Source organism: Babylonia areolata, chromosome 11, assembly GCF_041734735.1.
Source record: "Babylonia areolata isolate BAREFJ2019XMU chromosome 11, ASM4173473v1, whole genome shotgun sequence".
Taxonomy (NCBI): domain Eukaryota; kingdom Metazoa; phylum Mollusca; class Gastropoda; order Neogastropoda; family Buccinidae; genus Babylonia; species Babylonia areolata.
Window position 1 is genome coordinate 16,570,563 of NC_134886.1, and position 7,500 is coordinate 16,578,062.

At 48.4% G+C, this 7,500-nt stretch overlaps 1 protein-coding gene across 4 annotated transcripts in view; it reads left to right on the forward strand.

The window, feature by feature from the left end:
- The window catches only part of LOC143287581 (uncharacterized), a 237,121-nt gene that overhangs the window by 6,643 nt on the left and 222,978 nt on the right, over positions 1-7,500 (forward strand). The window lies entirely within an intron of this gene.

Below are 7,500 nucleotides of genomic sequence, written 5' to 3' on the forward strand. Positions count from 1 at the left end.
AGCGCACACACACATACACACGCATACATCAGCACACACACACACGGACAGTGGAAAAAGAAAAGTGCGACAGTTCTTAACCCAGGACGACGACAAAATGGCCAACAAAAAGCGGGTCGTAGCAGTCCTGTTGTGTATACTGTAGTCTTTTGTTTCGTCAGTTGAGGTTTGTGTGGCATTAAAGAGAGGTCAGTGAGTGGATTCTGACGTTACGTGCAACGTTACAGTCAACGGCCGGGAATTTGGAATCTTGTCTCCGTGTTGCGCCTTTAAAAAAAAAAAAAAAAAAAAAAAAAATCCGGATGAATCATTCCACCAGCAGTGATGTCATTTTAGGTTTTTGCGAGAGAGTGATGTGGGGGGGATATTGGCATGGGGGACGAGAGAGAGAGAGTGAGAGACAGAGAGAGAGAGTTGGAGGACACGTGAGAGTGTTTCAGTGTGGACGGAATAAAACTGTTACGGGCGTGGGCGTTTTTTGCTTTTGTTTTTGTCGGTGTGTGTGTGTGTGCGTGCGCGCGCGCGTGCGTGCGTGCGTGTGTGTGCGCGCGCGTGTGTGTGCGTGCGTGTGTGTGTGTATGTGTGTGTGCTTATTGTTGGGGAGGAAGGAATAGAGGCGAGTGTGTGTGTGTGTGCAGAATGTGCGCGGCGTGCGCGCGTGTGCGTTTTTTTTTTTTTTACAACTGCGCACGCAAAGCGACGACATGCCTGCAATGCCTCAGTGGCAGGCTCAAGCTTCAGTCAAGCCCAGGAATGGGAAAGGAGGAAAAAGGGAAAGCTATCGACCTGCTGAGCACAGTTGATTGGAGAGGATTGAAGGCTGGATCAGTTGGGGTTAGGGTGGGGTGGGGTGGGGGAAGAGCAGAGTGTGGAGGTGGTGGCAGATTGGAGGAGGGAGGGGACAGATGAGAGAGGGAGAGGAGAGGGGAGGAAAGCCTCTGAAAAAAAAGGAAAGGGAGAGAGTGAAATCAAACTAGAACTAGCTGGATCCTGGGTTGTGGATGGCAGAGGGAGATGTTGGGTGGTAGGGGTGGAGAGGGGGGTAGGGGGGGGTGGTGGTTAGGAAACGTGAGAGCCAATCAGATCGTGCGCTGTCTTGCCTGCTTCACGCTGGCGCCGCTTTTCCCCTCCTACCCTCCCCCATCAGACTCCACCCAGTTCACCCACCCACACCCAGCACGAGCTCGTTATGCAAATGAGATCTCGAGCCGGTTGCATTGCACCATCCTTCCATTTCCCGGCCGGCGCCGGCTGATCCGTCCGCTCTGCTTGCTTGCTGCACACGACACTACACGACAACGCAGCACAACTGCTGCAACTGTTTTGCCAAGGAACTCTCTCCTTTTCTCTATGTTCCTGTCTCTGTCTGTCTCTCTGTCTCTGTCTGTCTGTCTGTCTCTCTCTCACCAGCCGCCATAATGGTATTGGGGTCACCTCTGGTACAGTGGTTTCACGAACCAGTTCATCTACAACTATTCACAAACCAGTTCATCTACAACTATTCACGAACCAGTTCATCTACAACTATCAATATATATAAAGATATATATATATATATATTACAGTAGGGTGTAGGAAGCGTGAAGGGGGCACTTACGTGGGGTGGGGATGATGGAAAGAGTGCCTTTTTTCATTGGCCGACAGTGTCTTGTTTTCACAAGGCAGACCGACCAGCTGCCGTTTTTTTGTGTGTTTTTTTGTTTTTGTTTTTTTTTTGGTTTTGTTTTTGTTTGTTTTTGTTTGTTGTTTTTTGTTTTGTTTTTTCCGATTCATTGGTGGGGAGAGATGAGATTCGTCAGTGTGGACTGATGAGTCTATCGAATGAAATAAGCAAGTAAATGAGTAAACAGTGTGGTGGAATGGGAGGAAAATGAACTATACGTCTCACGGGAAATGGCAGAGTCTCAATGCCGTAGTGTCTTATTTTAGCGTCCTAAATTATTTGCACCTACTGGTTACATTTTCATGGTTTGCGGGAACAAAAACGGGAAAAAAAGCAAAATGGTGGAACGTCAGTTTAGTGACGCATCAAAATTGAGTTAAATAGCGCCGCGGTACACATTGAGAGTCGAAATTCACAAAAAACAACAACAACATGGGCATCTACTAATGGTAACAGCGTTTCATACATGCACAAAAAGATTGCCGGTAAAATAGTTTCCTGAATTTAAAAGACGCTGCGTGTGCTGGGTTCTTTAGTTTCAGCCAGCTCGACAATTTTCCAACCACCGCTTTTCTCCGTCTAGCGAAATGAGCACCGCGTCAGCTGAGTAAAGTAAGATTAACGAGATTTTAAGCGTCGTCGGCACTGCAAGGGACACCCTGATTATGAACAGGTCCAGAAGCAAAGCGGAGACAAAAAATAATAATAAAAATAAAATGAATAAATAAATAAATAAATAAGGGTGCGTGCACTGGGTGGTGGATGGGGATGATGGAAAGTCTGGGCAGTCTAATGGGTTCGGCCGTCGTCATTGATTGGGTAGCAAGGAGGGTTGCCATGACAACCAGTTGCCGTGTGTTGTACTGCTGATGCCGTGCTCGGTGCAACAGAGGGCACGCGTGAACGCGTGCGCTCGCTCACGCACACACACACACGTGAACACACACACACACACACACACACACACGTGAACACACACGCGCGCTCGCACACACACACACGCGCACACACACACGTGAACACACACACACACACACACAGGAGGGAGATAGCATCTCAGTCTGGAAATGCTTCTTGTGGGATAGTTTATGACTCGTATCGGACGCTCGACTGTTTTGCGAATTAAAAACTCGGTCGGTTCCGTGCGGCGGCATGTCGGAGATGCCGCGGCGTCACGGGATGTTTTTGCTCACCACTCCTGTATTGTGTGATAGTCAGTCGTGTCCGACTGTGACCCCCAGAACAGCAGAGCAGGCAGCATGTGTCCGGACTATCTGGGCTAGAATTTGATTTTTTTATGGAGAGTGCCTTGCCCAAGTTACACACACCCGCGTCCTCTCGGCCAAGAGGGTTTTTGACAAGTTGTCGTTTGGATGGTTCCCAAAGGCCAACTACCTACCCCCCCCCCCCCCCCTTCCCCCAGGGCTGCACTGCATTAAGAGTCAGTGCAATCTTGCCTAGTTGTCCTTCGTTAAAGACTTAGCTGTAGATAACTTGCATATGCAGTGGATAAACCGTTGATCGTACAGCTCTCACATTGCTGTCGGCCCAACTGTAAGCTTATGTCTCTGATAATACTACTCGTGTAGTTGTCAGACGTTTGTGTACTGATGACTCGGACGTTTTGTGAAGGTCGGGATGTCCCACGAGAGAGAGAGAGAGAGAGAGAGAGAGGAATAAAACTCTTACTCTTTGCTAAGACAAAGGCACACAAATTCAAAACGATTTTGCAGCTTTGCGCCTTTCCGAGAACATCCATCGGTTTGCATACAGGTGAATTAGAGATGCAGCGAAATCAACCCTGCGCCGAGATTTGCCCAAAAAAGGAAGCTCTCAGTCCACTTCTTAAAAACCGGCCTTCGGTTGACATGAGGGAGGGGGGGGGGGGGGAAGTGGTTGGTGAGGTGGGGAAGGGGTGTGTGTGGGTGGGGGGAGTGGAGGGGGATTGAGATGAGGAAGTGTGGTGGTGGGTGGGGCGGTTGGGGGAAGGGGGGGGAGGGACTAGTTGGCGCGCGCCTACCTGTCATGTTTCTCGTCATGGGACTTCGCCGACGTCATAGCAATGCAGGAAGCAGTCGGAGATGTATGTTGTGCTCTTGGTGAAGTCCCTATGTGTGTGTGTGTGTGTGTGTGTGTGCAGGAATGCTATGTACAACCATCTGTTGAAATTCCGGTACACACATACACACACACACACACACACACACACTACTCCCTGTACATGTCAGATGAAACACGGGAGAAGCATTTGCAAACCCAGTCACAATTGCATTCACACAAATAATATTAAAAAAAACAACCCCAAAACAACAAGAACAACAAAATGTTGTAACTTGGTGTTGGCAAGTAAGCTTAAAAGGTGGGTTAACCGGTGCAAGCCCAGTATATAATGCGACAATAGCAAGCGTTTTATGGCCATTTTCACTGGGTGAGGCTTTACTGATCACAACACCAATCCTTTACTCAAGTTTTTGAACAGAAAGAAAAATCGCTTGTGGATCTCTCGAGAACTACAAGTGCGCAAGAGATTTGATTCTTTGAATTTAAAGTGGTCGGACAATTCCCAACGACCATTTTATAGCCCCCGAGCTAAATGTAAACACCCCTCCCCCCTTCCTCCCTTCCCTCCCCACCCTTACCGGCGATATCATAACCCATCCACCCAAATACCCCTTTTAACCATACACACACACACACACACTGTAACGTTTTCAACGGAAGAATGTTTTGTTAACAGACGAAAGAGTATCATAAAGAAAGGTGGCAATACTATTTTGGAAAAAAAAGAGAGAAGAAGACAATAAAATAAAATAAAGGTAAGAGGAGGGCGGGGGATGGTGGGGGTGGGAGGGGGTAAGGGAGGGGGAGAGGCAGGAAGAGTACAGGGCTTGTCGATCGGAGTACAGATTGCGAACAGTTTAAAGGAGGCCGCCATGGTCTTATCTGGCGATGAAAACATTGAAAATCCTCCAATGAGGTACTTAAAAAAAAATTTTTTTTTAAAGTTTAAAAACTGAAATGATAAAGAGAGAGAGAGGGGGGGGCGGGGGGGGGGGGGGGAGAAGGAGAAAGGGAACACAAATTTAGAAATTCCCGCTCCCTCTTGATTCCCCCCTCCCCCCCCCCCCCCCCGCCCCCTCCTCTCTCCGCTCGCTCCTCCAATCTTGTTCCCCTCTTTTTCTCTGTTGTAAAAAATCTCCCCCCCTCCCCCTTTTTTTTTTTTTGACGCTCGGAGTCAAAATGAGGGGGAGGGGTTGCCATACAAGTCATCGTGCCGACCTCTTTTTTTTTTTTTTTTTTTTTTTTTTTTCAGACACATAAAAAGTTCAGATGTTTGAAAAACATGGCAAGGAGGACGGTTCAACACATTGACAACTTTCAGTGGGGGGGGGGGGGGGATGGGGAGGAGGGATGGTGGTTGAGATAAGAGAAAATGAATGTGTGGCTCTTTGGAGAGAGAGGGGGAGGGGGAGGATTTACACAGAGGAGGGAAGGAGTGGTGGAAAGAAAAAGGTAAGAGTAGGAGTGTGTAGGTATGTGTGAGGGCAAGGGGGGTAGGTGCGGAGGAGGTGGTTTTTTTTTTTTTTGTTTTTTTTAAGATTGTTTTTATAATGATGTGCGGTCTTTGTGACTGAAAAAGATCGACCAACCATTTTAAAAGGTTGGACAAAAAAAAGAAAGAAAAAAAGTGCAATAGTACTTTGTGTGAAGTGAAGGGCTTTAAGACAAACGCGAGTTGTAGGAGCATGCTTTTTTTTTTTTTTTTTTTTTTTTTTAACAGGGTTGGCAGAAAGCTGAGAGGGGGGAAAGGGGTGGGGGAATGGGGGGGGATGGATAGTGGTGGGTTCAAAGGATTTGAAATACTGTCCCTTTTTTTTTCCCCAGTAAAGGGCGGGTGAATTGCGCGGTTTGCCTGTCTATTATTAGCGTTTTGTAGGGCGGGGACGGGAATGCAACAACGTACCCACCACCGGAGCTATGTTGTGCGGAGGTGTCTCTTCCTGCCCTGTTTGACACGCGCGCGCGGCACGCTCGCGCACTGTTACATACTTGCACTTGATGGCACTGACATACACGCGCGGGCACGGCCGAAAGAAAATCTTTTTCTCAGAAAAAAAAAAAAAAAAAAAAAAATTGCACCATGTTAACAGTTTTTTGGGGGGTAGGTTTTCAATCCTGTTTGTTTTCGGTGCGTTTTAGATCATCATGCTGAAGATGGTAACATATACCATGTGTATTTTAGAGTGTGTGTGTGGGCGCGCGCGCGCGCGCAGAGACTGTAAAAAAAAAAAAGTGGTGCAGAAAAAAATGCGACGTAAAACATGGACAAGGATTACAAAACAATAAATACTGAAAATACAACAAAGCATGCAAACAAACAAAAACAACCTTTTGGAATGTAAGTAAAGTGGAACCCAACAGCTTTCAGATTCGCGAAGAAAAGAAAAGTGTTTGCAAGAAAGAGGGTAGAGGAGAGGGAATTTTTTTTGGGGGGGTGGGGTTACCAACCGAAGGACATTAACAAAATAATGGCAGTGGAGGTGGCTGCTGTTTTCTGGTACTTCCACACCATAGAATATATATATATATATATATATATATGTTTCACCTAAGCCCCCTCCCCCCATCCCCCCCCCCACCTCAGTTTGGCAAAGTTGACATGATTTTTTTTTTTTTTTCACTGAAGTCTTTTGAACACACCACACTTCCTTGTCAACATTTAGACACTATCACGGGGACAGGTATAGTGTCTGTGCTTGTGAACAATGAAACTGGGGCAAGTAGGGCGGTGGGGTGGCGGGGAGGAGGAGGGGGAGGGCGGGAGTGTGCTGTGATGGGGGGAGGGGTGGGGCAGATGGAAGGGACAGTTGACCTACATTGAGTCTTTTGGGATGACAGGTTTTTGGTGTGTGTGCTTTTTTTTGTTTTTTTTTTCGGGGAGGGGATGGGGGTGGGGGGCAGTGGGGAGGGACGGGGGCGTGGAGGTGGTGGTGGTGGGCGTAAACACAGTATGTGTTTGCATCAGAAGCAGAAGCTCAGATCCTGTTGAACAGGTTAGACAGGTACATTCATTCCCCTTCCGCGTCCTCCCTTCCCCCTCCCTCCTCCTCTCCCTTTTAACACCCTCCTCCCCCTCTCCTTCCATCACCCTCCCCCCTCCCTTGCCAATTTTCTGCCCACCCACTCCCCCTCATCCCTTCCGCCTGTCCCGTCACCCCTTCCCGCCACAGCAGGTCGGAGGGTGGAGAGAGTGAGAGGATTAGATGGAGGGGTTAGGGGTGTGAGGGGATTGGAGGTAGGGGGTCGGGGAGATGTGTTGGTGGATTGTGGGTGGGGGCGGGGGAGGGGGGGGGGAAGGGGGGAGACTGTTAAAGGCTCAGAGGATGGAGGGAGTCGGGGGTGGGGAGGTTGAAGGGGGTGGGAGTTGGGGGGGGGGGAGGTTGGGGAGGCTGCCTGCTGGTTCAGTTGAGAAAGCTGCATCTCTCTTGTGTTGGTTTCTTCAGCGTAAGCAAGCTCTCTCTGTCTCTGTCTCGCTCTCTGTCTCTGTCTCTGTCTCTCTCTCTGTCTCTCTCTCTCTCTCACACACACACACACGTACCCACACACTCTCTCTCTCTCAGACACACACACACACACACACACACACACACACACACACACACACACACAACCACACACACACAACCACACACACACACGCACGCACACATACATTGAGGGAGAGCAGTGTGCGTGGAAGTGTGATAATTTAGTCGACAGGACACCCACTGGGCAGAAAAAAAAAACACTAGACCGGCAGCTCATTTGCATAGTATATTATTTCATTTATTAATATT